The following is a 23,091-nucleotide window of genomic DNA, read 5'->3' as shown; positions in this document are numbered from 1 at the left end:
GAAAGGATGCATTTTAATTTAGGAGGCACCTTAATCTATCTAGATGCTGGGGGCTGTTTTGAGTTACCGCTCTTGGTTGGTTCGGAGTGGAAAATAAACAAGAGCGATTAACATGCCGAAAACTTCCAAAGGATGGATGAACCGAGGGTTGGGGGAAAGAATTTAATTTCCCCTTTAATTCCGCTTGGTTGAAAGCGGAGTCTATTCACCACGATATCCACCAGAGGGCGCACGACACTCCTCCCTCCCTGGTAATTGATGGAGGCAGCCGGAAAAAAGATAATTAGTTTTATGTATATAATATTTGATCATGAAAATATCCTTTGCCTTATTTCGGTATAGGAGAGCTGTAATATATGTTAAAATAGTTAATTTTTTATTATCTTTTTGCATGGCGCTTGCCGGGCCTATCCGAAATTACCGTAGCATCACTGAAAATGTAGGCAATGTAAGCAATGTTAAATCTAATTTTTCTGTGCAAAACCTAATTAGCCATTTAAAAAAAGGTTAACGCCAGCGCCTGAGACGGTTTTTGTTTAATAATCCTATTACTGACGGCTCATCATGTATAAAATGGTGCAGTAGGATGCAAAATTTCCACTTGTTTATAAGTGTATCTCCGAGAAATGTATAAAATAATCGAGAGCGGCGGAGCCAGGTCAGAGTCGCCTGCAAAGCGCGCACCTTCAACGTAAGTAGCCAGCGCGGCCGCTCGGGGTTGGGGCCCCCACCGGGCAGGGTCGCCGTCCCGGGTACCTTCCAGGCTTCCTACAACAAGGCCTCGGCCTTTTTCTTTTCTTTCCTTATTTTTGAAAATCCACGATTCGGGGGTCCACACCGGATCGGGGTGGGAGTCGCTTTTCGGGGTCGGGTGGGTCCCGCTTTGCCAGCTCGCCGCGGCTCAGGCGCGCTCAGGGCCTGCGGCCAGGTGCGCCCCGGGGCGCGGAGAGGGGACTCCCGAGGCGCGGAGACCGTCCCCCTGCGTCCCCGCCCCCTGCACTCGGATCAACGAACTCACTTGCCCCGGGGGTTGGGGCGGGAGAGGGGTCCCGGCGACAGAACGGGGCCACCAAGGGGACCCCGGACTGGGGACCAGAGGGTAAAGGAGGGAAACCAGAGAGGGCGGTGTGGGGCCGCCTGCTACCTCGGGCGCTGCCTGGAAGCGGGGGCGGGGTGGGCCAGTTCTGGAATATTCGGGCCTCGCCGCGGGGGTCTTGGTGGTTGGGGAGGAGGAAAAGGGGGAACAGGGTGCGACTGGACGCGGGGAACGGGTACGGCGCAGGGCGCGGAGAAGGGTCCCGGGCGCCCCGCGACGGCCTTGGGGATGTCTTCAAGGGTAGTTGGGGTTCGGGGCTCGGGAAGGGTTCGGGGCCCGGGAAGGGTGCGGGCAGCCTCCAGCCGGCTCCCGGGGAGAAAGGCGCGGCGGGCTCCGGGGAAGCCCTTCGCGGCCGCGGGGGGCGCAGCCCTGGGGAGGCACGGTGTGGGGGGGCGAGGCCAGACAAAAGCGTCCGGACCTTCTGCGTCCTCCCCCCGCTCAGCGCCCGAACCCCGGGCGGGTGAGCGCGACCCCTGCCCCGACCCCTCGCCCAGCCCAGCCCGCGCGATTACTAAGGAGACGCGGCCTCCAGAGCTGCCCCGACTCCCCTGGCCGGTTTGAAAACGGATCCATCAGCGGGTACCGGGCGTTAAAAGGGTTGGGTTTTTTTTTCCTTTTTTTTTTTTTTTGGCTTTTTTTTTTTTTTGTCCTGAAGGGACTTGTGGGAAAGGACAAAAGCGGGCTGCCCCATTCAGCTGACCAGTCAAAGACGCTAAATGGGGACATCAAAAGGCGCCCCAACTCGGTCTACGGATCCAATCGCCAGAGAAAAGAACCTGGTTTCTTTTCTTGGCTGCAACACTGCTGAAAAGCGCTAAAGCAAATAGGCAAAGAATGCGGAGGAGGCCGAGAGAAAAAATAAAGCATCTCATGAATGCATTTTCTGAGGCTGCAAAGAAGCGGAGTGACAACTTCCTCAGCTCCGTTGGGGGCCGGGGCGCGGGGTCCTTGCCACGCAGCCCCTCACGGAGCGCGAGTCCCGGGCTCTTCCGCGACGCTTTTTTTTTTTTTAAATTATTTTCCAAGGGCTTTCTGGAAGGCTCCCTTGCGGTGATAAAATAAAATTATTTTAAAAATAAATTTTAAATGAAAGTGGCCAGGTAGGGTAGGGGACGAAGGGAGAGTAGGCGACGCAGCGAAACTTGTCCGCCAGGTTTTCCGCGCGCGCTGCGTGATCTCCAACACCTTAGACCTCGGCGGTCCGGTCGGAGCCTAGCTAATTCGAACTCTCCCCCGAAGTCTATTGTCCAACTAGGTCTTTGCAGCTTGTTTTGCCTTAAATGTCCAGGAACAAATAGACAGGAGCGACACACCAAAGGCCCTTTGGGGACGGAGCCGGCTGGTTCGCGCCTATCCTGCCCTCGTCGTGTCCCCGGCTCTTGGCACAAGGGAATTCGCTCTCAACGCTTTGGAGCCCTGTTTGCAGCGCTCAGCGCTCAGGGGCGACTCCCGGCAGCCCTCAGTGAGGGTCCACAACGGGCTGTTTTACGGATTGACGCGATGGGGTGCACGATTCCCAGACAAGAGACCCGGGAAGGGGAGCGCCCGTTCTTTCGTGACTCGGAGCCCTGCAGAAAGGGTGCAGGAATTTGCAAACGAGTGAATACTGTCGTTTGTCCTTGCATGAATTCAGAGAAATGGGGACCAGTTCTTACCAAAGGAAGGGACACTTGGGGGTCAGGAAGATGTCATAGGCACCCGCCCAGCCCGCGTGCTTGAACGCGGCCAAAAGGACGGCAGGCCAATGTTCTCTCTCGGACTTCTGTGTGGAGTGGGGTCTTGTCCTGGGCCGCCCCACAGTGGGAGGCTAGGTGTGCGGATCAAGTTCCAGTGCCCCTGGGCAACAGGAAGGGCTCCGGGGCGCGCGGGATTGGGAACCCATACTTGGGGAGAGAAACTCAGAGGTGTGTGTTTAGATAGAAAAGGGTGTGAGCAGATGTCACTCTGCCGGAAAATAACCTGGACCCGCACAGAGGACACGATCCCCCCCACCCAAAGGCTCCATCGGACCCTCGTTCCTCAAAATTACTTGAGTCTACACAGTTCGCTCCAGGACCAGATTCTCCAGGCACGGTAGATTGTTAAAACAGTCGTTATAGGAATATGTCGGTAGCAGGATTTGGGGTGCTCCTCTTCCCCCCGGCCCGTGCGTGAGGAGGAGGACCCCTTCCCCGCCTTTTGTTTGTGGGTGAGAGATTTGTATTGTGGCAGCAGCCCAGCAAAGGGGGGAAATTAATTGCAGCCAATTAATAATTAATCCCCTCTAAACAGCTTTATTATCTCTCCCGAACGACAGGGATTTGTCTGATAACCCCCCGAAGACCAAATGTCAAGTTTAACCAAATAGTTATTGCTTTATCAAGCCGAGTCTGCAAATAAATTAATCAAAAGCAAATCTGTCCTTTGTGCGCCTCATTTGCCCATAATGGATGGGTATGAAGATTTGCCGATATTATTGTCTGTCATTCAATCTAACAAAGTGAACATTTATTGCATATATATTAAAAATTATCCCGGAAGCGAGTGGCGCCGGGTTGCATTTATTGGAGCCTTCCCAGGGGTGAGGTCCCCTCGGATGGGGCGCGTGGAGAGAGAGAAAGTGCAGGGGCGCGCGCCCCCGGAACTCTACAAGCCGATGCGTCCTCCGCCGCCGCCCCCTCGCCGCTGCGGTGGCACCGGAGCCTTGGCCCTGGGCTCGCGGGACAGCGTTCGGGCCCCAGCCGCGTTCGGGCCAGAGCGCCCTCGCCCGCGGAGCCTCGTGGGGAGCGGGGCTGCTGCCATCCCAGGCGCCCGAAGGCGCACCCTCCCCCCCACCCCTGGAAAGGGGACCAGCCCCGAGGAAATCTGGGGTGTGATTGAAGAGGGAGAAAGGGAGGAGGGGGGCACAGCTCGTCTTTGTCTTCTTTTGGGTTACATCATTTTCTAATTAGGCATAAAATTGTCTTCCTACACTGGTATTGCGGCTTTCATAAACATCACCATTATGCGCCATAAGGGTGCCATTGTGGCGAGGTCGTCCCAAAATAGAGCCGGAGAGGGCGACGCCTGGGTCCCGGACGCCGGGCTTTGTCCTCCCCGGGGAGAAGATGGATGGTCAGTGTCAGGCAGATGATGACTTGCAAACTATTAAATTGTCAGAGGGGGGAGTTGACCACCCCACTCTGCCCCCTCGCGCCCCCCCCGCCCCCGCCACCACCACCCTCCTAGCACCGATGGAAAATTCGAGAGGCAAGACTCGGAGGGTAGGTCTGGAGCAGGGCTGGTGAGCAGGTGGAAGAAGGAGGCCGGATGGTGGCCAGCGCGGGCAGAGTCAGGGGGTTGAGGGAGCCCCCAAGTGCCCTCCGCAGGTGGCACCAAACACCTGATCTCCAACCCCGTCCCCCAATTGCCAAGGCCGGGGGTGGGGTGGAGGCTGCTGTGGGTGGGTGGAACGAGTGGGTACAGGGCCAGGCGCGGGCGCCGGGAGCCAGGAGCCGCTAGCTAGGGCAGGACCGGCGGCCGCCGGCGCGGAGACAATTGTTCTCATTATTCGGAGCCCAGGTCCTCCCTCCCGGTGGGGGCGCGCGTCGCTAACTGGATGGAGATGGATGGAGGCGCCCCAGCCCCCGGTGTCGTGTCAGACCCGGGGCAATTACCGTCCCGCCAGGACGGACACGCTGCCCGCCAGCCTGACCCCGACGCTCGGGCTCCGGGGCTGCCCCATGCAGCATGCGCTCTTCGCTCTCTCGCCTTTACAATAACCCGACTTGACATAAATAACTCCCGTGCGCTTGTCTACATCTGCTTGACCTCCTGAACCCGCCGCAAACCTTTGCTGTGTTGAGCCAAGTTACATTTTTTCTTTAGAAATTTAGAAAAAAATAAGGCGGGGGTGGGGTGGGGCGGGCAGGAAAGGATGGAAAATTGCACCATCCTAGCCTCCAGGTCTCGGGATTAGCACCGTTGCCAAGTCAACCAAACTCGAACCTGTGTCTTTCTTGACCTAACCATCCTTCCCGTGGACAGCATTCCCGGGGCTCTAGAAAGTGACCTCGCCTCCACCCCTCTCCCCGTGGAGGGCTCCTGGGGGGACTGAGAAAGAGTGGACCCCAGGAAGGGTTGATGTCCTGCAGGGGCTTGGCAGGGGGTGGCAGCTGCGTGGCATCTTGGCGCCCCTTGTGTGACCCGACCCCCACGGCGCCCAGGCTGCTTGGGAAGCCAACGCCACGTGCTTGTCACGGGGGTCTGCTGGGGCCAAAACCTGAGGGACCTCAAGGTGGGGTTTTCAGGGATGGAGGTGGGGGAGGATTGTTCCAAATTCCAAGGCTTGGTCTGGCCTGGCCTGGTACCTGCTTGGATGCCCAGCTGGAGCCGACCTGGGTGACTCACACATCCTCTGGACTGGCGGTATTGAGGGTCACTTGTCTGCACCTCTCTGGTTAGTCATCTCTGACCTGGTCAGGCCACGTGGCCTTGAGCAATGGGATCGGGTCAGATCTCAGAAGGGAGGAAAAGAAAGAAGTGGAAAAGGTCACACACCAGAGTGACTTATGAGTCTGAAGGTGTATAGCTGGCCTTGACCTTCTCCTTCCCTCTCTGACTTTTCCTCCTGCCCAGGGTTAGAGCTGAAGTCTGGGCTTGGTCAGCTCTGTGAAGTTGAGGCCCCTAGACCAGGGTTCTAGATGGTGTGAGGTGACAGCTACAGAAACAAGACCTTGGTATGGAAATAGTCACCTTCAGATCCCAAACTTTGGAGCTGGTTTTTCTTATAACCTCTACTCTTTCCATTAAAAAAAAAAGTAAAAAGTTCAGCTCTCTGGAGTATGGTTCTCACACTTAAGTTACTGCCACCGGGGCGAAGGTCCACAGTAGTCCCTCCTAATCCCATCCACTCACTAGCTACTCTTTATTCAGTTCCCAGGGTGCCTTGGGAGGTAGTTCCCTATGAGAGAAAACAGACAAGAAACTGGAAGCATCTGAATGCAATGGGAATATTATGCAGTGGGAATAATGTGTCCTGGGCACCCTATAAAGTAGTTGGAAGGATCAACTTAGCATGTGAAAATGTGTCTGGAAATGAACAAGCTTCAGGGACATGGAAAGACAGGGCAGGGAGTTATGGCTCCACTCAGTGACATCACTTCTGAAAGATGACAGCCTGGAAGGTGCTGGGGTGGGGGGTGGGGGCTGTTTTAGAGGTCTACAGGAATGGGATCATGTTGGCAGGGACATCAGCCTCCCATGGCTGGAATGAGTTACCTCTTGCCATTAGGTTAGGCAGTAGGACTCATTGCTTTTCAGAGTCTACCTGAAGCCATGAAAGAGAAGGTCATTTTCCTATAGAGGCTGAGTCTCACAGGTCTCACATACTAGCAGATATACTTCCTCTGGTGAGTTTTATGGAAGCTTGAGGACTCTTTGGCTGGAAGTTTCCTTGAAATTGTAATTTATTTATTATTGAAGGGGGGAAAGAAGAAAGTGAGGGTTTTTTTTTTGAGGGGGGGTAGATTTTTGACTGATCCTCCTGTCTGTAGAAAGGCTTGCTTCTTAGCAGGAAAAAAAAAAATAGAACAACAACTCAACCCTTCTGTTCATTATTGGCTCTTAGATCTGAACTTGGTTAACTCTGGGAGAGGAAAGGAATCTAAAAAGAAGTATTTCATCTTACCTGGTATGGAAAGAGGGCAATCACAGTGGGCAATCAAGAGAAAGGATTTGGACTCATTAGAGGAAGTGGGAAGGAAAGTTTGGGAAGGGGAGAAAGGCTTTGGGGTCAGATCCCCCCCCAGACCCCCCAAGGAGCAGGACCACATTTGCTCCAAGGTCAGAGGCTGATAAAGACACTAGCTAGCAAAGTATTCATCCTTGTCAGCAGGTGGAAATCTTCCAGCAAGTTCTCAATTAGGGGAGTAGCTTTGTCTTTCATTCTTTTAACTTTTGTGTTAAATGTTAACAACCTGGCCCTATCTATTATGCTGTCATTATGGCAGAATGTAGACGGGACTGGGCCTTTTCATCTCTATTATGGAGCTGCCTCCCTTGCAGATTTATCCATTTTTGATATTAAATTCTTTCTCCCATTAAGCCTAAGCTCTTGTTGACTTTCATTGACCCCCCCCCCCGCCCCGGTCCACAATACTTTTCCATATTTAATATTGAAACATTTTTTCTCAGTCCCCTTGTCGGCTTTGTTACCATCGGTGTGATGGCTGTCCCTAATGGCCTGAACTGTTTGCTCTGTTCTTGAACTTGGTGGGGGTCACATCATCTTGAACAGTGATGTCCACCCTGGCTGTCCAGCGAGGTTGCCCTGTGTCACCAGCTCTGCCCCTTTCTCCGCCCCTAACTACCAAAGGCTCCTAATCGCTTAAACAAACACCTTCCCTCAGGGCGTCCAGGGGGTCCGAGTCTTTGCCTGTTTTGTTTAGCAGAGCTGCTGCCGCCCTGCCTGGCCCACGGAAGGCTTGGCCTCTGTGACCTGGGACATCGCAGCTCTTCTCCTTGGAGCGCCTGTCTTGTCCAGAGCTCCCCTGGGCCAAAGGCCAGTGTCCGGGCAGGGTTGACCAGCTGCTGGAGGTGACCACAAAAGACACCAAAAAAAAAAAAAAAGCCAACCCTCCCCCCCACCTGGAGAGGGCCAATGAATGTCTTCATTTATCTTTCTTTCACCCCAAACCTAGCCCCCATCTACTTGTGGGCCTTGAAACAAAGGACACATATTGGGAAGGTAGTTTGGAGTGACGGTGGAGGACACCCCCTCTCCCACCAGCAATCTTCGCTTCCTTCTTGGGGGCCGTCTGTTTAGTTTCCCAACACTTACACGACCCATTTCCAGAATTGAAGTTGCCTGGTGTTTTGATTCTTCCTCTGCTGTGCATTTGTGCCCTGAAGGTCCCTTCCAAATGGATACTAATTGTGGGGGCTGCACGCTGCTGGCTGCTCCAATGCCCCAAGGGCCCCAAGGACCTGCTTCTCAAAGCCTTAATTGACAAGAACCTGTCTGTATTTAGGAGCAGCTGGTCCGGAGCGTTGGCACATCAGTGCAATCTTAACGCAGCATCCCTAGCCCCGAGGAAGAGGAGGGTAAATGTGGTTAAAATGAAGGAAGATTTATAGGCGGCCCCCTTGGGTAATACGACAGAAGACAGCTCCCAAGATTTCCCCCCTATGAGGGGGTTCATTCATCAGCTCCCGGGCCTGGAAACCGGGCTAGGAGGCGCGCTTCGCCCCAGCGATTATTACTAAGGGGCGGGGGGAGGGGGAGGGGACGCGCGCAGAAGAACAATTAGGCAGGTGACAATATTCCACTCTAATGCATGGCCCGCCCGGACCCGAGCGAGGCTCAGGAGGCGGCCGTGCGGGCTGTCTCCGACTTCCGCGGCCCCGGCGCGCCGGCGTCACCGCCCCGGTCCGGCTCTGGGTTAATAGTGGCGCCGCCGGCCGCCTGCGAAGGGAGGCGAGTCTGGCTGCCCGCGCCCGGGAACGCTCTCAGGGGCCGCGGGGACTTCTCGTTAGGGATATTTTAAAGCGTCCCCCCTCCTCCCCCCCACCCCCCAGGTCCGCAGTCCCGGGCGATGCGTGGACAGGGGCTCCTCACTGCGCCCCCGGACAGGCGCGCGGGGCTCGCGCCTCCCCAGCGCCCCGCTCCCCGCAGCCTTTTTCTGAAACCTGCTCGCGGCGGCGATAGGGCCATTCAACTGTGACAAAGGAGGTTTATTATTGGTTCACGCCTAAGCCGGTTTTGTTGCCCTGTGTGGGAAATACTTTGATGTCCGTCCGGTTCGCACGTGTGAACAGGGATAATGGCTTTGGGCATCGTCATTGAAAATTGTAGTTATAAAGCAGAAATCTCTAACTTTTGCCTGTTGTTTTTTTTCTCAATTTCTCAATTTCTCTCTCTCTCTCTCTCTCTCTCTCTCTCTCTCTCTCTCTCTCTCTCTCTCTCTCTCTCTCTCTCTGTCTTTCTCTCTGCCTTCAGGAACAATGCCAACATTGAAGTCCTCGGTTGGAGTCTGCACAGTTGGAGATCTTTGGTGCCATTTGAGACATCTTTGGATTTCATCAATCAAACTGACTGCAATTTTCCATAAAAACCCTGAATTTGGGTCAGAAAGTGGGCAAAGTAGATAAAGATCATTCGAGCCGTCTTATAAGATGATAAATAGGATATCCTTTCAGGCCGACAATGGCAAAGTGCAGTTTTGTGATTGCTTCCATGGGTCCTGAATGCAGTGAGTCGAACCGATTTATACTTGTTTTCCCATGGCTTCAGAGATGTCTTCACATACTTGTCAATAGTAGCTCACCCTCTCCCCCTACTGAGTTGGTAAGTCTGTTACTTCGGGGGTTTCCCCCCTCGTCTTCTCCTGTGTGCCCCCCACCCCCCACTTAATTAATCTGATCCATGAAATATGGATCTAGATAATTCTCTGAAAATGGGCAGGTTGCAAAAGCACACATGTTGGTGTAGAGATTCTGTATGCTCATTGGTTCTTCAGAGGCGTTTTAGACTTCATGCTAGGATGTAAACTCATTCTGTTCATAACAAAACAACAGCAACAAAGTCCTCCCAATTCTTGAACTTGACTAATGGCCTGTAGTGTAAGGTGAATAAGAGGAAACCCTAAAAACAGCCAGAAAGAAACCCTCCCAATAAGGATTTCACTCACTACTGCCTCAAATCTTTCAAAATTTTAGTTGAAATGTTTTCTAAGTGAATAAAACGCTTCATATTTTTTTTTCCTTTTCACCATCAAATGAACAACCAACCTGTTACTTCAGCAGACATTAAATCTAATCACCTCTCACTCAAAGATCTGCTCAGATTCTCTGCCTTCCTTTCCCTTTATTTACAAATTTTTTGGCCTTTCCTCTCAAAACATTCTTATTTTGGTAATGTCTTCACTCACTGTTTGTAGCTAAGCAGCTGTTTTGAGAGACCTTTGAAGATCTTTGAGAAATCTTGCTTGAAATTCTGGGCTGTCTTTAAATTAATGATCTGATGTAGCAATACAAGCTCATGATATTGTAAGGGCATGTATGATTAGGCAGGAATATGTTTCTTTAGTCTGACAAAAGTTCTGTTCCCTATATCCTTCCCATGAACTTTACCTCTTAAAGAATTTTTTGCCTCCTCATTTTCACAAACTAAACATCAGAAATATGTTACCAAGTATCTATAGAAGGGAGCATAGTAGAGTGGGAGTTAATTACAGTTATTAACTTACTGGCTTTATTAGTTTTGAATGAAGCAATAGCTGTGACTACAGTTATTTAAACACTCATTATTAGTTAAAATAATTTGCAATTTTGGGAACACTCTCACATGTAAAACTCTTCATGGCAATTGGAGATACAGAGGGAATCCCCACCTCTCATTTGGTTTCTGTTGATCTTGCTGAGAGATCACAAAAAGCATATCTGAAAGTATTACATAATTAAGTGGAACAATAGACTATGGTTCACTACTGCAGTCTGGTGTACATAATTGCTTTCAAGAATCTATCTCCCACATCAAATCGTAACTTATAAAATTTGAACTCTGGATTTTAATTTTGACGTCTTTTGTGCATAGAGTGAATGTCATTCGGCTATTGCCATTGTGTTGAGAGCAGAGGCCCTGTTGGTGAACAGAACAGTGTCAAGTGGCTCTCTGCACTGTGCACTATGCTTGAGAAACAAAGTATCATGTGGGGCTGGAGCGATAGCACAGCGGGTAGGGCGTTTGCCTTGCACGCGGCCGACCCGGGTTCGAATCCCAGCATCCCATATGGTCCCCTGAGCACCGCCAGGAGTAATTCCTGAGTGTAGAACCAGGAGTAACCCCTGTGCATCGCCAGGTGTGACCCAAAAAGCAAAAAAAAAAAAAAAAAAAAAGAGAAATAAAGTATCATGTGAAGGGCAGGATATGAAGCAGAAGGTAAATTAGAAGGTGCAGTCTGGAAGCATGTATTTGAGTTCATAGCCAGGGCTGGGCTCATTTGGGCTTTGTTCAGGCACAGAATATCAGAACTGTAGACTAGAGAGAGGATAGCTGGGTAATTTCCGGTCCCACTTTCCAGATGAGAAAACTGAGCCTGCACAGACAATGGCGGTGGTCACAATCCTGGTAGACTGCAATGGGGCTTTCTTCCCTTCTCTTCTCCTGTCACTTACTAAATCAGGCCCATGTCTCCCATTTTAATTTCTCATGAGAAAGGAAGAGAAAGAGCTGGAGGAATAGTTACAGCATTTGCTTTGTGTGCCACTGACCCAGGTTCAACCCTCAGCACCACATGTGGTCCTTTGAGCACCGCCTGGAGTGATCCCTGAGCACAGAACCGGGAATAGTAAGTACTAAACACCTCTGAGTATAGCTGAACTCTAGCTCCCCCAAAATGCAAAGGGAAAGAACAACCAAATAAGGCATTTATATTCAATTCTTACAAGAGCCTCCTCCTGCTTGTAGCAAACCCTTAATGAATGAATGTCTGCCCTGGCAGACGGAGCAGGAGGTAATTGCCAACAGCCTATCTGGTGTGGTGGTACCCCAAATAGGTGGTATCCTTTCGTGGAAACTCATTTCAAGGAAGCTTCTGGATAGTTCCCTCCCATTTCTGATTCTTGAATTTATAGCACTTCCTTTCTCTTTCCCTACTTACAGTACCATGAAGGAAATGGAGATGCTCCAAAATACCCCCTCTTAAGTAGTCCATATAAAATTTACTTCTTTTCTTGACATTATAATATTTTAAATCCATCATTTCCACAAATTCATGATTTGACAGTTGGCAATTATGCCTTTCAAAAATTGTTGAAAGCTTATATTAATGTGCACAATAAGCAGTGGGAACTTTCTTCTTATTTTCAAGTAATGACATTCATTAATTTGCAGTCATCACTCCTCTCTGATTATCTTGGTAGTTCTTGTCAAAATGAACAATTTCTGAAAACGATGTGTCTTACTGAGAATGTTTTTTTTTTTCAGGGTTTAAAAGGCAGTACAGAGTAAATAATTTAATCCTAATCCATCTTTTCTCATTTAGTTGGGCAATTTAAACAAAAGCTATCTAGGTAGATAGCATGAATGTTCTGAGCAATTTGACCTCCCGATCCCAGTCTACTACATACACAATTATGAAAATTGTTTGTTAAAAATGGCGCTTTATTACTTCTTTGCAAGTATGCAATGCAATTTGACTTTAGAACACTTTCAGGTTTTAATAAAGATTTAATGACATCTGATTTAGAGGCAACTAGAGCAAAGTTGTTGAATTTAATAGAGGCTAACATATGGGAAGGGTTTTAAAGAGCCATTCACAGGGAAACCCCAAAATGGTTTCAATCAGCAGGTATCCCAATGTTTATTTAATGAAGAAATGTATGAACAGCTGCTGTCTCCTAATTTCAGATGTAGTTATCTTTCATTGCACTGCAACAGATCAGGGGAAGAACAGATTTTAGCTGCGACTGGGGATCATTCCATTAGTTGTGCAGGACTACTGCACTAGATGCATAAACAAGAACAATGAGGTGAGTTTAAGGAATAAAATCAAATATCGCAGCTCTGGGGATGAGATCTGTGGGTTGCTTTTAGGTCTAGTGCTTAATTTCTAGGTCATAAAAAATTCCCAATTTTTGATTAAGGCCTCAAGGCCTTTGGGCAGATAAATAAAAGCCCAACATGACACTGATTCTTGACGAATCTTGTGGTGTTATTGCAAAGGGACACATGGGACTAATTTTGGTTGCCTGGTGTGTGGCGGGCATTGCCATACAGTAATCTCTCTCTAACCATGGTGTGGAACAAAGTAAGGGACCACTGAGACTAGAGAAAGGCCCAGAGGATTTATAGGCAATTGCCTCCAGACTTATAGCAGGGTGTACCTAGTTGGGAACACATTGTTCATTGAACTCCCATCTCCAGAAAACTCTGCTAGGGATTTGGAGCTGATCCATCTATTTATTTCCTTGACCTCACATGTCTTTTTAACAAATATGAACTGAGGGACATACACTCCTATTTTTCAATGCATAGCCTGGACTTCTTAAAGAGACATAGAGTTGGTGTTTGGTGACCCTAACTACTCTACTTAAGAGAGCAATCAGGAGAGCCTTTTTTTCTAGCTTGGGCTGTCAGGCTAGACTTCATGACAGCACCACAACTTTTACTGTTATTTCTTATAATTAGCCTCCAAACTTGGTGGAGGGAATCATTTTAGAGTGGAAGCACTGGGGGCTAGTAGGAGAATACAGTGGCTAAGGCTGTTGCTTTGCACGTGGCCGACCCTAGTTCAATCCCCAGCATGCCATGATGGTCCCCAGAGCCCTCCAGGAGTAATTCTTGAGTGTTTAGTCAGGAGAAAACCCTAACCATTGCTGAGTGTGGCCCCTAAACGAAAGTCATGAAGCACTGTGTCAGCCCTCACTGGCCTACTTTAATATATAGATTCAATTAAAATTATATTTTAAATTTCTCCATTCAGGGCTGGAGAGATAATATAGGACTTGCCCAGTGTGTTATCAACTCTATGCCCCCACTCACCCATCACTGCCAGGAGTGATCCCGGAGCACAGCCAGGTGTGACCCCAAACAAAAACAAGCAAACGTTTTTCTCCATTCAGGGCCTACACAAATGATTTTCCCTAAGAAGTTCTTTAAGAATACACTCCCCCCTCCCTCACTACATTTCAATTTTGAACAGTCACTAGGCTACATATTGAATTATTTTAGATGTATTTATTGGTGGGTAAACTTAAGAGTATTTTCCAATGTAGACTCTCAGAGGCCCTTATGAATTTCGTGTAAATTCCTACCATGAGTCGGAAGTGAAGACTAGGAGGGAGTCATTTGGCTGTTGCCCCATAAGAGGTGACCTTGCACTCATCCTAGAGGACCAGAGGTTTGGATTTATCAGATACTCCATGAGATGACAGAGACAGTACAGCTGTCAGGGCGCTTGCAAGTTTGCCTTGAGCGCAGCCGACCCCGATTTGATCCCCGGCATCACTTATGAGTAATTCCAGGAGTAAGCCTGGAGCATCGCCGGCTGTGGCTGCAAAACAAACAAAACAGGCAGATAACCCATCGGTATTGCCGGGATGGATTCGCGAAGTGTGTTTTGCCAGTGAACTCACAGGCAGCCGGAATGCAAACATCAGAAAAATAGCTCAGTTTGATAGGGCGCAGCTAACCCAGCGACAGGGGCAACTCTCTAACTTTGCGGCTGCTTCCTCCTCCCGGGAGCATTAACAGGGATTAACTAATTACTACTCGCTAAATGCTTCCAACAAAGGAGTACAGCTCACAGGCAGTCCAGCTCACGGGCCCCAGTGCAGACCTTCCCTCTGATCCTTGCCTTCACCGTGAGCCCCTCAACCCAGTGGCCCCCAAGCTTCCGGATCACCGTTAGAAGAGGTCCCCTTTCAGGACCTCGCCACACTCCACCCGGAACCTGCTCTCTTCTTACAACTCTGACCTTCCCAGGTCCCCCGAGCTGGAGCGGAGGGTGTGAGCAGGAGTGAGGGGGGGCCCCGGGTGGACCCCGCACCCAGGCTGAATGGCGAACCCCAGAGGGGCCGCGGGGAGGTCTGGACGCGGGCGGGCGGGCGGGGAGCCCGCGGGGCGCACTCCGGGTGCATGCTAATGAGCCCCGCGGGCAGCGCCCGCCGCCGCCTGCGCTCGCCGAGCGGGAGCCGCGCCCCGGCCGGGGCACTCGGTGCCACTCAGGCCGGCGGGGGGCGCGCAGCTCGCAGCAGCCGCGCGCCCGGGCCTCTCAAAGCCCCTTTCAGCGGCTCTGCGGGCTCCTCACCGGAGGAGTCTGGAGAGACATAAAAGCTCATTATGAAAATTATAATATCAGCCACAGAGCATGTCCAAGGAGTCAGCTTCTGCACCTTTGAGGCATTGAGCTTTGGTTCAGCTGGGCCGGGGGGTGCGGGGGTGTGGAATATCCATTTGAATTCCGGCCCTGAATGGAAGCAGGGACGGCGCGCAACACAACAGTGCTTCCTTTATCTGTTGGGCCACTTCTCCTGCTTGCTCATTCCCGGGCTGTAGCACCTTGTCTCCTTATGGCCAGGGGTGTGGAGCGGGAGGGGCACGGGGAAGACAAGGGAGCCCAAGCGGGGGGTGGGAGAGCAGGGGGCGCGCGCCCCGTTGGCAGCCGAGCGAGGACAGGAGCGTTGTCATTCAGTACCCCCCACCCCCCACGAGAATGATGAATGAGGCTTTCTGAGACTCCAGGGGAAAAAAAAAAGTCGGTGCTTCTGGGGAGCAGAGGTGCGGGGGGTCAAGGGCCGGAAGGGAACGAATAAGGGGATCGTGCCCCGGATCCTGCCTTGTGCCAACCCGGAGTTGCCGCGATGAGGGCACTTCCCCGGGCAGAGCTGAGGTTGCTGGTGTCAGGGAGGTGCCCGGGCCGACTCGGGCATCCCAGCGCACCGGATTCCGAGCGGGGACCGCAGGCCGCGCCGCCTTCCAGGACGAAGGGGACACCTGCAGACGCTTCGGAAACCGAGCAGAGACGGTCCGGCTGGACCCAGCGCGCAGTCCCGGCAGACGCCACCGTCGAGGTCGAGTCGTTCTGGCCCCCCTCGATCCTCTCGGACTCACCGGGGCGGTGCTCGCTCCCAGACCCCCCCCCCCACACCCCCGACCCCCAGGCGGCTATGATCTATTATAGCAGATGAGTTGCCCCCGCCATTCAGAGCCCTGCGCATTGTCTTGTTAATCACCTCGCATTATGCACCTCTCTGGACAGTCATAAAGCGTTTAATATTAATAAGGTCCAGAGCAGCACCGCGGGCCGGAGCCCACCGAGCAGACAGCGCAGGTGTCCCCTGCTGCAACCTGTTCCACCGGAGCTGGGCGGGCGGCCGCGTCCCGGGGTTAGCGGGGTAGGCAGGTGGCGCCGGGTTCCAGAGCAAGACCGGAAAGAAACCCACCCACCCCCCGCCTCGGAACAAAGGGATTTGTTTGGCTTCTATGTGTGCGCCCGAAGAGTGGAAATTGAGGGGCTGGGAGGTGAGAGCCGGGGCGGGGGACGGACAGGTCCACTTGGGGGGCAGGGACGTGACATTTCCTGTGGTGAAGCCTGCATTGGCTGCTAATAGAGACCTAATTGATGGGTGCAGTCCCATTTCCGCGCGCTTTCCTTTATTGCTCCATCCAGTCTGTTGCAAAATATAACCTTAATCTGATTTAGCAATTCCTCCAGGATTCGGTGCGAGCTTCCAGCCCAGAAAAAAAATCGTTATTAAAAAAGTTAAAGTACAGACTTGGATTCGGTGCGTTGCCTTTTAAAAAAAAATCTTGCTCCAACTCCTGACATTTAGCACTTTCCTCTTTTGTAATCGCTCGGTTTTTGATGATTATTAATACCCGCGGTGGTGGCGCAAAGAGGGGAGGAGGGGTGCTGTGGGGGAAGCGTACGTGGGCTGCGGGGATTCCCCCAGGCCAACGAGGTTTAGGGTTTCGGCATTTCGTTCCGAAACCCGGATACCCCTGAGGGCCCTGGGGGGGTCGGAGCTGGAGTGGGCTGGTGCCCGGTGGGGGCGCGCTGGGGGATGGGTGGGGCGGGGGGAGGGGCAGAGCCTGAAGGCGGCTGTCCCTCCACCTTTCCTTCCCAGCACGGTTTACCCCCAGTAGCGCAGGGCTTAGGGTGAAGTTCGCTGAAGCCTGGCCCGAAAACGTGGGCTGCTGAGGAGGCCGGCAGGCTTCTCTGGGTCTCAGGCCGAGCGGAGGTTCCCAAACTTAACAAGCAATGACTTGGCCCCCACTCTGGAAATCTATCTTTTTTAACCAGCAAAACCCGCCCGGACCCCAGATTGCACCCAGGACTTCATTCGGGCCTCTATGGTTCCCCTGGATCTTTCTAGGGAAGGTGAGGGGGTGGTATTACCCACTTCCCACTTTGGGGAGGCTCCACCCCTCCCTTCACGTTCTCTCCCCTCTCCTTCCCCCTTCGATTCTCCTCTCCCCGCCTAGCTTCCCCTCTCCCCTTGCCACACCCAGCAATGCTCAGTGCTCACGAGTAACTCCTGGTGGTGCTCAGGGGAACACACAGTACCTGCATCTAATATGGGGGACACAAGTTAAGGGTCTTAAACCCTGTACTATGTCTGGGGCCCCATTATCAGCATCCCTGCCTCCTGCCTGCCTCCACCCACCTCTACTTTCTGACCCCTGTCATCAGTGCTTAAGCTGCTTGATTTCTATTGGGTTCTAGAAGAATGAGTTAACTAGAGCAATACTTATACGTGTTTATTGTTTTCTTACTCCTCTTATGCTCCTTCTATATATGTGCTCTTCTAATAAACTGAATGAGACATTTGTGGAAGTTTGTTTCTTTTCCCTGTTTCTTTACTGGGGGTAGGTGGGTGTGGTTGCACACACTGGGTTGTGCTAGGGTTTTGAGCTCAGGGATCCCCCTGGCTGTGCCTAGGGAACCATATGTGGTGCAGGGGATAGAACCTAGGTCAGCTGCATACAAGGCAAGCTCCCTACCTGCTGTCTTATCTTTCCTGCTCAGAAGTCTGTTTCTATCTAGGCCTTGTTTTGTTTGGTTTGGGGAGAGATTCTGGCCACACCCAATTGTGCTCAGGGACTACTCCTGGCTTTGCACTCAGGGATCAATCCTGGTGATTGCATTCTTGAGGGACTTTATGGGGTGACCTAGATGAAACTAGAGTTGGTCCCATGCAAGGTAAGTGCTCTAACTTCTCTGGCCATTCTGTCTAGACCTATGTTACATCATAGACATTGCTTACAAAAGAAAAGAAAAGAAAAGAAAAGAAAAGAAAAGAAAAGAAAAGAAAAGAAAAGAAAAGAAAAGAAAAGAAAAGAAAAGAAAAGAAAAAAGAAAGATACTTCAAGTTATAGCAACTTCCTAAACTTCTCTCTACCATACCCACAATGTTGTACAGGACAAATTGGGGGTTGAGCCTATAAACATTGCGAGTCATGTGGTCTTGGACAAGTTCACTTGCCTAAACTTGGCTTCTTCAAGTAACATTGTCAATAAAATATCTAGCTTCCTTTGAAGGAGAAAACCCTGCATCAATGTATCAGCTGTAAAAGGAAAACATGGGCTGAGAGCTACTATGGGCTAAGGCACTTGCCATGCAGGCAGCCCACCCAGATTTGATCCCTGGCACCACAATTCATCCCTTGAGTGCCTCCAGGAGTGACCCCCGAGCACAAAGTTGGGAAGAAGCAGTGAGCACTGCGGTCTAAGAAAAAGAAAACCTTCATTTTGAAAACCTATGTAGAAGTCTGCATTACTTGTCAGAAGAATCTAACTTTGGGAAAAAGGTTGGAGGCTTTCTTTTTTTCCAAATACAAACCTGGGACTCATCTAATTTGCCTCGTTTACCTGCTTGGTGTTTTATGATTACATGATTCAATTTGTTTCAGAAAGTCCCCCCTGACCAAAAAAAATATATATATAACCAGTATCTTCCTGTGAGTCTCAAAACATGCTGGTCTCTGAAACCGTGGTCTCCAATTCTAGCCGCAAACACGTTTCTTAAGAAGGAAGAGCTTAAGAAGGAGTGCATCCGGCTAGGCTGGGTGTGTCATTTCCCAGGTGCACATCTGAGAAAACCAGAGCAGCAAGAAAGGAGAACCAGGCGAGAGGCCAGCGCACCCTCTCCTGCCCGTTGGGGACCTTTTGCACCCCTGCGATTGGGGGCAGCGGACAGAGAGTGCTCAGGCATTCCCGACCCCACCGCCTCTCCCTCTCCCTCTCCACAGAGCCCTTGATGGGTTTAATGAGGCGGAATACCATGAAGGGGATGTGAACTGGTCCAAATGATTGATGAAGCCAGGGGCAAAGCCCAGGCATTTCCAGATAAAGCCCCATACAGCCCAGGATAAAGACAGGATAGTGGCGGGGCTGGGCTTCTTCAAAAGCTGTGGCCCAATTGCATTGAGAAGAAACAGGGAGGGAAGGTGCTCTGTTGTTACCTAATCAGTTCATGCACCGCAGTGCACTGAGCCACCAGCCGCCCAGAGCAGAGGAGGGCTGCGGAGGAAGTGGAGCGGGTGAAAGGCAAAGAGCGGGCACACTCAGTGTACTCTCTCTCTCTCTCTCTCTCTCTCGCTCTCTCTCTCTCTCTCTCTCTCTCTCTCTCTCTCTCTCTCTCTCTCTCTCTCTCTCCTACCCCGCTGTCTTTTTACCCCTATTCTTACTTCCTTCTGGCACAGCAAAGACAGATACTCCAATAGTTTGAGTCTCTCGTCCCATTTCCTCCCAAGGTGGTGCTTTGAGAAGGAGCCAGGACCCCAGAACAGCAACAAGAATCGACTCAGGGCCTGTCAAAACCTCATACTTAGTGTGCGGACATCTCTTCTTAGGTATTAGAAGGGAGTTGTTCCAACAGCAGGTTATATATATATATATATATATATATATATATATATACGCACATATATATAGTTATATTTATCTATATATTGGGGTGCCAGAAATTGAATTCACAGCCTCACATATGCAAGGCAAATGCCTATATAGTTTGGCTACATTCCTGCCCCCCTACATCACGGTTATAAACAACTAAAATAAAACATAATTTATGGGTTTAGGATGAAAACAATATTTATTATTTTTCACATCCATGTTGTTTTCTAGAGGTTGATAAACTATAGTTATAATAGTAATAAAAGAAAGAAGTTGTCAGTCATTTGCCTAAAAATAATTTTGGAATTAGAGTGCAGAATGATTGGAGAAGCAAGAGTTGCAACAACAAACCACCCATATTATTTACTTACAGTGGATGGTACTCTCCAGGTAAGCTGCTTAGGTTCATAAGAAATAGTTGGGGGGGGGGCTGGAGCGATAGTACAGAGGGTAGGGCGTTTGCCTTGCATGCAGCCGACCCGAGTTCGATTCCCAGCATCCCTTATGGTCCCCTGAGCACCGCCAGGGGTGATTCCTGAGTGCAGAGCCAGGAGTAAAACTTGTGCATTGCCAGGTGTGACCCAAAAAGAAAAAAAAAGAAATAGTTAGGGGGGCCGAAGAGATAGTACAGTGGGTAGGACACCTGCCTTGAATGCAGTTGATCTGAAACTGGCACCCTCTAAGGTGCCCTGAGCACAGCCAGGAATAAGCCTGGAGCATCAAAGAATGTGACCTCCCCTTGCCCCTGTCCCCAAATCAATTTTTCCCCTTTTGAGTCTCAGGGACTAGAGGACAAACTAGTTCCCTTCCTCTTCCCTCCAGAGTCTGGGAGTACTTGCAGACCTGGAGGATTTAGGAATATTTCCACCAGATGGAAGTTTTATCTATTTCTACTTTGTGGAGTGTCTGCCAGTGCTGAGGATCAATCCCTGTGGTTCTCCAGGGATCCAATACACTATCAGCCACACACAAGCCAAACTTCTTACCTCCTATACTTTTTATCTGCCACCAAGTTGGGACTTTCAGTAGGGCAACATTTTGACAGTCATTTATAAATATGAACATTAGTTATTGAGTTAGTTACTTATCTTCAACTCGTATTTCCTGGCTACCATATTTTATTATAATCTTTATTTCAAAGACTTTCTAGATATGGTCTTACCACCCACGAAGATAAGAACGCTGTAGAGGAGGTGATAAGAACACCTCCTCGTTGATTAAAAACCTTTAATGGATGTTTGTCCAGGAAACTAACTAAAATAGTTTAGCTAATGGCATTTTTAAAATTTATTTTTGGGCCACACCCAGTTGTGCTTAGAGCTTACGCTGGCTCTGTGCTCAGGGATCACTCCTGGCAAAGCTCAGGGGACCACAGGGGGTCCTGGAGATAGAATCTGGGTTGACTATTTGCAGGGCAAGCACCCTGCCTGCTCTATTATGTCTCAGGCTCCTCTATTGGAATTTGTATAATAATTCATCCTATTTTCACCAAGTTATAGGTCTCAGTTTTGAACTTAAAAGGCAAGCTCCTGGGAGATAAGTTTCTCCTGAATAACTGTATGGCACGATAAGCAATAGTAGAACTTAATAAATCAATCGAGTTTAAAAGAAAAAAATGGGGGGCCAGAACTATAGCACAGCACAGTGCATAGGGTGTTTGCCTTGAATGCTACTCACCTGGGTCCAATCCCTGGCTCCATATGTTCCCCCAAGCACCGCTAGGAGTAAGTCCTGAGTTCAGAGCCAGGAGTAACTCTGGGCATTGCTGTGTGTGACCCAAAAAGCAAAAAGGAAAAAAAAAAGGAAAATTATGACTCTATACTTTTTAAATATCATAGTCATTAAGATGGACTTTTTATATGACTACAATGTACATTAGTTCAAATACTTTATTTTTTTATTTATTTTATTTTTTTTCCTTTTTGGGTCACACCCGGGAATGTACAGGGGTCACTCCTGGCTCATGCACTCAGGAATTACCCCTGGCGGTGCTCAGGGGACCATATGGGATGCTGGGATTCGAACCCGGCTTGGCCGAGTGCAAGGCAAACACCCTACCCGCTGTGCTATCACTCCAGCCCCTCAAATACTTTATTTTTATTAAGAAATTTTTAGAATACTTTTGATGAATTTATTGTAGGAGTTTTCAGAAAAGAAAATTTTATGGTTAGACTTCTAATTAAAAAAATTGGGGGATCATGCTCAGTGTTGCTGGGGTCTCGGAACTGCTCCCAGTCTTGATCTCCAGGCAGAAGACGATCACTCTTACAGGTTCTCTGGGAGCTGTTAGTTGTCAGGAATCAAACTTGGGTCTCATGTGTGCTCAGTGTCTCAAACTACCTCTTCAGCCCCAGATTTTCTAATAATATTTCCTCGACTATTTCCTTGAAAACCTCTCTCAATTTAGGCTATTAAAGTAACTATTTTCCTTTGGTAAGCTCCTAAATATTATATGTTCATAGAACTCTTTTTGAGACAAGGAGACCAGACCTAAAAATTTTAATACAGAACACTATTAGAGACTTCTTTGAGATTAGAAGGAAATGAAAATCTTTTAAGAACAGCATTTAACTGCATTGAGTATCATCTACATTACAATTTTGCATCATTTGTCAAAATGGATGTAAAATGGAAATAATTATCCATATAATCCCACTGGACAGATACTGAGTATAATGTGCAAACTTTTCCCTAAAACTATTCTTTTACATGACTTTGGACATCCTAAAGTAGAAATTCTATCTAAATTTATCTATCTAAATTCTATCCATCTAAAGTAGATATCCATGTTATTAAGTGAATAAAAGAAGAATAAAAGAAGCAAATAAAAGAAGAATAAAAGAAGTTTTCTGCTCAACTCTTTGATTTATTCAATGAAATGAATTTTGTGGAAGAAGGAACTGTTAGCTCTCAACTTCACATTGTCTATGAACAAAACCCACTGCAAGTTTTGTTTTTGTTTTGGGACCACACCCAGTGGTGCTCAGGACTTACGCCAGACTCTGCTCAGGGCTCACTCCTGGCGGGCCTCAGGGGATCTTCGATCCGTACTGGGAATCAAACTCTGAGTCAGTTGTGTGCAAGGCAGCTCCCTACTTGCTGTACTATCTCTCCAGTCTCTGAAACTCTTTTCTAAATAAGTTGGAAACAGGTATACCCTCCAGGTGGACTTCAGCTGCTATGTAGGAAGAGCGTTTTTTTTTTTAAATAGTGTCAAATCCTACTGCTTTTTTGGGCTTTAAGAAAAAAAAAGTATATGTGTGTAGTTGAGTGAATCAGCACTTTTTTTACATTAAAATTTAAAAGCTGGATGATTTTAAAATAAGAATACAGAAAACAATTCCAACGTTAATTTTTAATATACATGATTATCTGCATTTTGAGAACATTTTGTTGGAATCATAACAAAGATGCTGATTGCAAGTAACATTTCCTGAAAATGAGTTAAAAAAAAAAAACACCTCTCTTCTGGACATTGTTGTATAAAGTCTCTGTTTCCTTCCCTCTACCACTTTAATTTAAATTTGTTTTTCATTAAAACTAAAATAGTTGATTATTACCTCCCATTTATTTTGTTTTAAAGAAGGTCAAGGAAATAAAACTAAAATTGCCTTTAAATTTTGCAGGGGCTGAATT

Source organism: Sorex araneus, chromosome 5 (assembly GCF_027595985.1).
Source record: "Sorex araneus isolate mSorAra2 chromosome 5, mSorAra2.pri, whole genome shotgun sequence".
NCBI classification, from domain to species: Eukaryota; Metazoa; Chordata; class Mammalia; order Eulipotyphla; family Soricidae; genus Sorex; species Sorex araneus.
The sequence above is the reverse complement of the archived record's forward strand: the minus strand, read 5'-3'. Positions refer to the sequence as shown.